Source organism: Arachis stenosperma, chromosome 2 (assembly GCF_014773155.1).
Source record: "Arachis stenosperma cultivar V10309 chromosome 2, arast.V10309.gnm1.PFL2, whole genome shotgun sequence".
NCBI lineage: Eukaryota > Viridiplantae > Streptophyta > Magnoliopsida > Fabales > Fabaceae > Arachis > Arachis stenosperma.
This window is the reverse complement of record NC_080378.1, coordinates 39,898,867-39,908,457: the sequence shown is the minus strand read 5'-3', so window position 1 is coordinate 39,908,457 and position 9,591 is coordinate 39,898,867. Positions and strand designations below refer to the sequence as shown.

At 39.5% G+C, this 9,591-nt stretch overlaps 1 non-coding gene across 1 annotated transcript; it reads left to right on the top strand.

Annotated features, from left to right (window-relative positions):
- The first annotated feature begins 568 nt into the window (after nt 1–568).
- Nucleotides 569–676, top strand: LOC130964591 (small nucleolar RNA R71). Its single transcript, XR_009080679.1, has one exon. It is a non-coding gene; the product is annotated as a small nucleolar RNA R71 (small nucleolar RNA).
- The last annotated feature ends 8,915 nt before the right edge of the window (nt 677–9,591 follow it).

Genomic DNA, 9,591 nt, shown 5'->3' with positions numbered 1-9,591 from the left:
GTTCTGCTTAGAATTCTCTGTCTGTTGCTGAGAAGATGATGGAAAAGGCTTGCCATTGCTAAACCTGTTTCTTCCACCATTATTGTTGTTGAAACCTTGTTGAGGTCTCTCTTGATTCTTCCATGAGAAATTTGGATGATTTCTCCATGAAGAATTATAGGTGTTTCCATAGGGTTCTCCTAGGTAATTCACCTCTTCCATTGAAGGGTTCTCAGGATCATAGGCTTCTTCTTCAGATGAAGCATCCTTAGTACTGCTTGGTGCATTTTTGCATTCCAGACAAACTTTGGGAAATCAAATTGACTTGTTGAGTCAATATCTTGTTCTGAGCCATAATGGCATTCAGAGTATCAATCTCAAGAACTCCTTTCTTCTGATTAGTCCCATTGTTCACAGGATTCCTTTCAGAAGTGTACATGAATTGGTTATTTGCAACCATTTCAATTAGCTCTTGAGCTTCTGTAGGCGTCTTCTTCAGATGAAGAGATTCTCCAGCAGAGCTATCCAAAGACATCTTGGATAGTTCAGAGAGACCATCATAGAAAATACCTATGATGCTCCATTCAGAAAGCATGTCAAAAGGACATTTTCTGGTCAATTGTTTGTATCTTTCCCAAGCTTCATAGAGGGATTCTCCATCCTTCTGTCTGAAGGTTTGGACTTCCACTCTAAGCTTACTCAATTTTTGAGGTGGAAAGAACTTTGCCAAGAAGGCATTGACTAGCTTTTCCCATGAGTCCAGGCTTTCTTTAGGTTGTGAGTCCAACCATGTCCTAGCTCTGTCTCTTACAGCAAAAGGGAATAGCATAAGTCTGTAGACCTCAGGGTCAACCCCATTAGTCTTGACAGTGTCACAGATTTGCAAGAATTCAGCTAAGAACTGATGAGGATCTTCCAATGGAAGTCCATGGAACTTGCAATTCTGTTGCATTAGAGAAACTAATTGAGGCTTAAGCTCAAAGTTGTTTGCTCCAATGGCAGGGATAGAGATGCTTCTCCCATAGAAGTCGGGAGTAGGTGCAGGAAAGTCACCCAGCACCTTCCTTGCATTGTTGTTGTTTTCGGCTGCCATGGGTTCTTCTTCTTTGAAGATTTCTGTTAGGTCCTCTACAGAGAGTTGTGCCTTAGCTTCTCTCAGCCTTCGCTTCAAGGTCCTTTCAGGTTCAGGGTCAGCTTCAACAAGAATGCCTTTGTCTTTGCTCCTGCTCATATGAAAGAGAAGAGAACAAGAAAATATGGAATCCTCTATGTCACAGTATAGAGATTCCTTGAGGTGTCAGAGAAGAAGAAAAATAGAAGGAAGAAGTAGAAGAATTCGAACTTAGTGAGATAGAGTTCGAATTGTGCATTGAGGAGGAGTATTACTCCATAAATAGAAGGATGTGAGAAGAGGGGAAGAGAATTTTCGAAAATTAATTAAAAAAAGATTTTAAAAACACTTTGAAAAACTTTAATTTGATTTTCGAAAATCAAGAGTGGGAAAGAGATCAAGTAATTTTTGAAAAAGATTTTGAAATTAGAAATCAAAGAGATATGATTAAAAACTGTTTTGAAAAAAGATGTGATTGAAAAATTATGGTTTTAAAAAGATATGATTAAAAAGATATGATTTGAAAACAATTTTAAAAAGATTTGATTTTAGAAATTAATGACTTGCCTAACAAGAAAAGATATGATTCAGAAATTAAACCTTTCTCAACAGAAAAGGCAGCATACTTGAAATGTTCAATCAAATCATTAATTGTTAGCAAGTATCTTTGAAAAAGGAAAGAAATTGATTTTGAAAACATTTGATTGAAAAGATTTGATTTGAAAAAAGATTTGATTTTGAAAAACTTTGAAAACTTGAAAAAAATCTGAATTAAAAACAGAATCTTCCCTCTTGTGCCATACTGGCGTTAAACGCCCAGAATGGTGCACATTCTGGCGTTTAACGCCCAATGCACTACCTTTTTGGGCGTTAAACGCCCAACCAGGTACCCTGGCTGGCGTTTAAACGCCAGTCTGTCCTTCTTCACTGGGCGTTCTGAACGCCCAGCTTTTTCTGTATAATTCCTCTGCAGTATGTTCTGAATCTTCAATTCTCTGTATTATTGACTTGAAAAGACACAAATTAAAAATATTTTTGGATTTTTAATAATGAGGAATAATCAAAATGCAACTAAAATCAAATAACAATGCATGCAAGACACCAAACTTAGCAGTTTGTATACTACTGACACTAACAAAATGAGGATGCATATGAGACACATAAACACTCAAGTCAATAGAATTCAAAGATCAGAGCAATGAAATCATCAAGAACAACTTGAAGATTAAATGAAGACAAATGCATGAATGCAAAAATATGCAATTGACACCAAACTTAAAATGAGACTCCAGACTCAAACAAGAAACATAAAATATTTTTGGTTTTTTTATGATTTTGAAAATTTTTTTGTGCTTTTTCGAAAATTATATGAAAATAGAAAACAAAGGTCTCAGAATTCTTAATCTGAATTCCAGGAATCATTGCAATGCTAGTCTAAGACTCCGGTCCAGAAATTAGACATGGCTTCACAGCCAGCCAAGCTTTCAAAGAAAGCTTCGGTCCAAAACACTAGACATGGCCAATGGCCAGCCAAGCCTTAGCAGATCATTGCTCCAATAGCAGGATTGATAGAAATCAACAAGCTTTTGTGATGATAAGTTGAAACCTCGGTCCAATAAGATTAGACATGGCTTCTCAGCCAGCCAGATTTCAACAGATCATCATGAAACTCTAGAATTCATTTTTAAAGAAATTCTGAAAAAAAAATACCTAATCTAAGCAACAAGATGAACCGTCAGTTGTCCATACACAAAACAATCCCCGGCAACGGCGCCAAAAACTTGGTGTGCGAAATTGTGATCACTACTTTTCACAACTCAAATAATCCCTAGTAATGGCCCCAAAAACTTGGTGCTCAATACCATGGCATAAACACAACTTTGCACAACTAACCAGCAAGTGCACTGGGTCGTCCAAGTAATAAACCTTACGCGAGTAAGGGTCGATCCCACGGAGATTGTTGGTATGAAGCAAGCTATGGTCACCTTGTAAATCTTAGTCAGGCAGACTCAAATGGGTATAGATGATATATGAATAAAACATAAAGATAAAGATAGAGATACTTATGTATATCATTGGTGAGAGCTTCAGATAAGCGTATGAAGATGCTTGTCCCTTCCGTCTCTCTGCTTTCCTACTGTCTTCATCCAATCCTTCTTACTCCTTTCCATGGCAAGCTTATGCAAGGGTTTCACCGTTGTCAGTGGCTACCTCCCATCCTCTCATTGGAAATGTTCAACGCACCCTGTCACGGCACGGCTATCCATCTGTCGGTTCTCGATCAGGCCGGAATAGAATCCAGTGATTCTTTTGCGTCTGTCACTAACGCCCCGCCCTCAGGAGTTTGAAGCACGTCACAGTCATTCAATCATTGAATCCTACTCAGAATACCACAGACAAGGTTAGACCTTCCGGATTCTCTTGAATGCTGCCATCAGTTCTTGCCTATACCACGAAGATTCCGGTTAAAGAATCCAAGAGATAAACATTAGAGCCTTGTTTGCTTGTAGAACAGAAGTGGTTGTCAGTCACTTGTTCATAAGTGAGAATGATGATGAGCGTCACATAATCATCACATTCATCAAGTTCTTGAGTGCGAATGAATATCTTGGAATAAGAACAAGCTGAATTGAATAGAAGAACAATAGTAATTGCATTAATACTCGAGGTACAACAGAGCTCCACACCTTAATCTATGGTGTGTATAAACTCCACCGTTGACAATACATAAGAACAAGGTCTAGGCATGGCCGTGAGGCCACCCTCCCAATGATCTAAGAACTAGATGTCCAAAGATGATCAAAGGATCTAAAATAATCCAAAGATGAAAATACAATAGTAAAAGGTCCTACTTATAGAGAACTAGTAGCCTAGGGTGTACAGAGATGAGTAAATGACATAAAAATCCACTTCCGGGCCCACTTGGTGTGTGCTTGGGCTGAGCATTGAAGCATTTTCGAGTAGAGACTCTTCTTGGAGTTAAACGCCAGCTTTTATGCCAGTTTGGGCGTTTAACTCCCATTTTGGTGCCAGTTCCGGCGTTTAACGCTGGAAATTCTGAAGGTGACTTTGAACGCCAGTTTGGGCCATCAAATCTTGGGCAAAGTATGGACTATCATATATTGCTGGAAAGCCCAGGATGTCTACTTTCCAACGCCGTTGAGAGCGCGCCAATTGGGCTTCTGTAGCTCCAGAAAATCCACTTCGAGTGCAGGGAGGTCAGAATCCAACAGCATCTTCAGTCCTTTTTAGTCTCTGAATCAGATTTTTGCTCAGGTCCCTCAATTTCAGTCAGAAAATACCTGAAATCACAGAAAAACACACAAACTCATAGTAAAGTCTAGAAAAGTGAATTTTAACTAAAAACTAATAAAAATATACTAAGAACTCAACTAAAACTACTAAAAACATACTAAAACAATGCCAAAAAGCGTACAAATTATCCGCTCATCAGGAACCTCCCCATATTAATACCAAAAAGTTTCTAGGGGAACCGTCCCTGGTCTGAACTGTGTTGGGTACTGTCTGACTTGTTTTTATCCTTTGTTCTTTAGCCTTGCTTCCTCTTATTTTGCGATTGTAATCCTTTACTGTGATTGATTCTGTTTTTCAGAGATGTCAAAAAATAAAGACTCCATGAAGGCCTTCAAAAAGGCAAGGAAGGCTACTGCTGCTCAAAACATATCAGCCAAGGCGGGAGGAGAGGGGTCTTCTCAAGTTCAGGTGAAGCCGTCCGTGACAAGCTCACCTGTGCCGAGGAGGGTGATCCCTACTCCTCGGGTTCGTCTGGCTGACCCTCCACAAACTTCAGCTGCTGCTTCTGGCGCTCCTCCTCCAAAAAAGCAAAAAACATCTGACCCCTTTAACCTTGATGCACCTGATTTTGATGCCGTTGAGTTTGTTGACCAACAGATTGCCCTTAATGGAGGTCTTTCAATGGATGATGTGTCCATTCTTCATCACCTAGAGTTTATAACTAAGAGTAGTGTGAAGATGGCTCATATGGGCGCGGCTCTTTTTGAACTGCTCAGGGTATCCTGGTCCATGCTACAAAATCTTTCATGATGGAGGCTATGTCGGAATTTGACAGGATAAAAGGTTTGAAGGAGGAGCTGGAGGTAAAGTTGGCGAAGGTGGAGAAAGAGTTAGAGGGTGAAAAGGCTAGTTCTGTGGCTTTGGCGGCTTCTGTGAAGTTGGCCGAAGATATTGCGCTGAAGCACAAGGAGAGCTATGTTTCGGCCTACAGAGAAGTGGTGCGTCTCCGGGGTGAATTGGAGACTGTCGGGATGATTATACCGAGCTCCAAGGTTATCTTGTGAGGGATGGTAAAATTGTCCCTGACGACCCTGATGATGATGATGCTGAGCCTCCTCCTAAGCCTGCCGCCAAGGCTTCTGTCGTGCCGACTTCTTCCGCTCCTTCTTTCAGACTTGAATCAAAACCAGACTATCAAATTTTGAACCGAGAGGATGGGACTGTGGATGCTGTGCCTCTCCAAACTCATCCTCCTTCACCTGGTGTTGATGCTGCTGGGAAGTCTTTGGGTCCTCAATGATTATTCTAGATGTTTTGTGTAGTTGGCTGATGAGCGGATAATTTGTACGCTTTTTGGCATTGTTTTTAGTATGTTTTTAGTAGTTTTAGTTGAGTTCTTAATATATTTTTATTAGTTTTTAGTTAAAATTCACTTTTCTGGACTTTACTATGAGTTTGTGTGTTTTTCTGTGATTTCAGGTATTTTCTGGCTGAAATTGAGGGACCTGAGCAAAAATCTGATTCAGAGACTGAAAAGGACTGCAGATGCTATTGGATTCTGACCTCCCTGCACTCGAAGTGGATTTTCTGGAGCTACAGAAGTCCAATTGGCGCGCTCTCAACGGCGTTGGAAAGTAGACATCCTGGGCTTTCCAGCAATATATGATAGTCCATACTTTGCCCAAGATTTGATGGCCCAAACCGGCGTTCAAAGTCACCTACAGAAATTCCAGCGTTAAACGCCGGAACTGGCACCTAATTGGGAGTTAAACGCCCAAACTGGCATAAAAGCTGGCGTTTAACTCCAAGAAGAGTCTCTACACGAAAATGCTTCATTGCTCAGCCCAAGCACACACCAAGTGGGCCCGGAAGCGGATTTTTATGTCATTTACTCATCTCTGTACACCCTAGGCTACTAGTTTTCTATAAGTAGGACCTTTTACTACTGTAATAGATATAGAGAGTCTTTTGATCATGTTTTGATGATTGAACTCACTTTGGGAGGCTGGCCATTCGGCCATGCCTAGACCTTGTTCTTATGTATTTTCAACGGTGGAGTTTCTACGCACCATAGATTAAGGTGTGGAGCTCTGCTGTACCTCGAGTATTAATGCAATTACTATTGTTCTTCTATTCAATTCCGCTTGTTCTTTGTCCAAGATATCACTTGTTCTTCAATCTGATGAATGTGATGATCCGTGACACTCATCATCATTCTCACCTATGAACAAGGTGATTGACAACCATTCTTGTTCTACAAGCATCTGAGGCTTAGTGAATATCTCTTGGATTTCTGATACACGATGCATGGTTGATCGCCTGACAACCGAGTGCTCGCCTGACAAACGAGCCAGCCATTCCGTGAGATCAGAGTCTTCGTGGTATAGGCAAAAACTGATGGCGTTATTCAAGAGAATCCGGAAGGTCTAACCTTGTCTGTGGTATTCTGAGTAGGATTCAATGATTGAATGACTGTGACGTGCTTCAAACTTCTAACCTGCTGGGCGTTAGTGACAGACGCAAAAGAGGGATTCTATTCCAGTAGGAGCGGGAACCAAACCGCTGATTGGCCGTACTGTGACAAAGTACGTGAGCATTAGCTTTCACTGCGAGGATGGGAGGTAGCCACTGACAACGGTGAAACCCTACATGAGCTTGCCATGGAAAGGAGTAGGAAGGATTGGATGAAGGCAGTAGGAAAGCAGAGAGACGGAAGGGAAGGCATCTTCATTCGCTTATCTGAAATTCCTACCAATGATATACATAAGTATCTCTATCTCTATCTTTTATGTTATTTTCGTTCATCACCATATCCATTTGAGTCTGCCTGACTAAGATTTACAAGATGACCATAGCTTGCTTCATACCACCAATCTCCGTGGGATCGACCCTTACTCGCGTAAGGTTTATTACTTGGACGACCCAGTGCACTTGCTGGTTAGTTGTGTGAAGTTGTGTTTATGCCATGGTATTGAGCACCAAGTCTTTGGAGCCATTACTAGGGATTATTTCGTGTATTAAAAAGTATTGATCACAATTTCGTGCACCAAGTTTTTGGCGCCGTTGCCGGGGATTGTTCTTGAGTATGGACAACTGACGGTTCATCTTGTTGCTTAGATTAGGCATTTATTTATTTTTTTTTTTTTTTCGAAATTCTTGAAGATGAATTCTAGAGTTTCATGATGATTTGTTGAAATCTGGCTGGCTGAGAAGCCATGTCTAATCTCATTGGACCGAGGTTTCAACTTATCATCACAGAAGCTTGTTGATTTTTTTTATCAATCTTGCTTTTGGAGTAGTGATCTGCTAAGGCTTGGCTGGCCTTTGGCCATGTCTAGTGTTTTGGACCGAAGCTTTCTTTGAAAGCTTGGCTGGCTGTGAAGCCATGTCTAATTCCTGGACCGGAGTCTTAGACTAGCATTGCACTGATTCCTGGAATTCTCATTAAGAATTTTGATGTTTTCACTTAATTTTCGAAAAACACAAAAAAATTAGAAAATCATAAAAACCAAAAATATTTCTTGCTTGAGTCTAGTGTCTCATCTTAAGTTTGGTGTCAATTGCATGCATTCATTCTTGTGTCTTAAAGATCTTCAAGTAATTCTTGATGATTTCTTACTCTGATCTTTGAATTCTCTTGACTTGAGTGTTTATGTGTCTCATATAGTGTCAGTAGTATACAAACTGCTAAGTTTAGTGTCTTGCATGCATTGTTATTTGATTCTTGTTGCATTTTGATTATTAAAAATCCAAAAATATTTTTTATTTGTGTCTTTTCAAGTCAATTATACAGAGAATTGAAGATTCAGAACATACTGCAGAGGAATTATACAGAAAAAGCTGAGCATTCAAAAATGCCCAGTGAAGAAGGCAGACTGGCGTTTAAACACCAGCCAGGGTACCTGGTTGGGCGTTTAACGCCCAAAAAGGGTGCATTTTGGGCGTTAAACGCCAGAATGGATACCATTCTGGGCGTTTAACGCCAGGATGGTGCTAGGGGGAAGATTTTGTTTTCAAAATCAATTTTTTTCAAGTTTTCAAAGTTTTTCAAAATCAAATCTTTTTCAAATCATATCTTTTCAATCAAATGTTTTCAAAATTAATTTCTTTCTTTTTTCAAAGATACTTACTAACAATTAATGATTTGATTGAACATTTTTTTGCCTTTTCTGTTGAGGAAGGTTTCATGTTTGAATCATATCTTTTCTTGTTAGGCAAGTCATTGATTTTTAAAATCAAATCTTTTTCTTTTATTGTTTTCAAATCATATCTTTTTAAAATTGTTTTCAAATCATATCTTCTCAATCACATCTTTTTAAAACCATAACTTTTCAGTCAAATCTTTTTAATCACATCTTTTTCAAAATAGTTTTCAATCAAATCTTTTTAACTTCTAATTTCAAAATCTTTTTCAAAAATCACTTGATTTCTTTTCCACTTTTATTTTCGAAAATCAATTAGTGTTTTTCAAAAATGTTTTCAAAATCTTTTACTTAATTTTCGAAAATTCTTCTTTCCCTCTTCTCACATCCTTCTATTTATGGAGTACCACTCTTTCTCAATGCACAATTCGAACCTTATCTAAGTAAAGTTCGAATTCTCTTCTCCTTCTTCTTTCTATTTCTCTTTTCCTCTGACACCTCAAGGAATCTCTATACTGTGACATAGAGGATTCCACATTTTCTTGTTCTCTTCTCTTTCATATGAGCAGGAGCAGAGACAAAGGCATTCTTGTTGAAGCTGACCCTGAACCCGAAAGGACCTTGAAGAGAAAGCTAAGAGAAGCCAAAGCACAACTCTCTTTAGAGGACCTGACCGAATTCTTCATAGAAGAAGAAGACATGGCAGCCGAAAACAACAATAATGCAAACAATGCAAGGAAGGTGCTGGGTGACTTTACTGCACCTACTCCTGATTTTTATGGGAAAAGCATCTCTATCCCTGCCATTGGAGCAAACAACTTTGAGCTTAAGCCTCAATTAGTTTCTCTAATGCAACAGAATTGCAAGTTCCATGGACTTCCAATGGAAGATCCTCATCAGTTCTTAGCTGAATTCTTGCAAATCTGTGACACAGTCAAGACTAATGGGGTTGACCCTGAGGTCTATAGACTGATGCTATTCCCTTTTGCTGTAAGAGACAGAGCTAGGATATGGTTGGACTCTCAACCTAAAGAAAGCCTGGACTCTTGGGAAAAGCTAGTCAATGCCTTCTTGGCAAAGTTCTTTCCACCACAAAGATGGAGT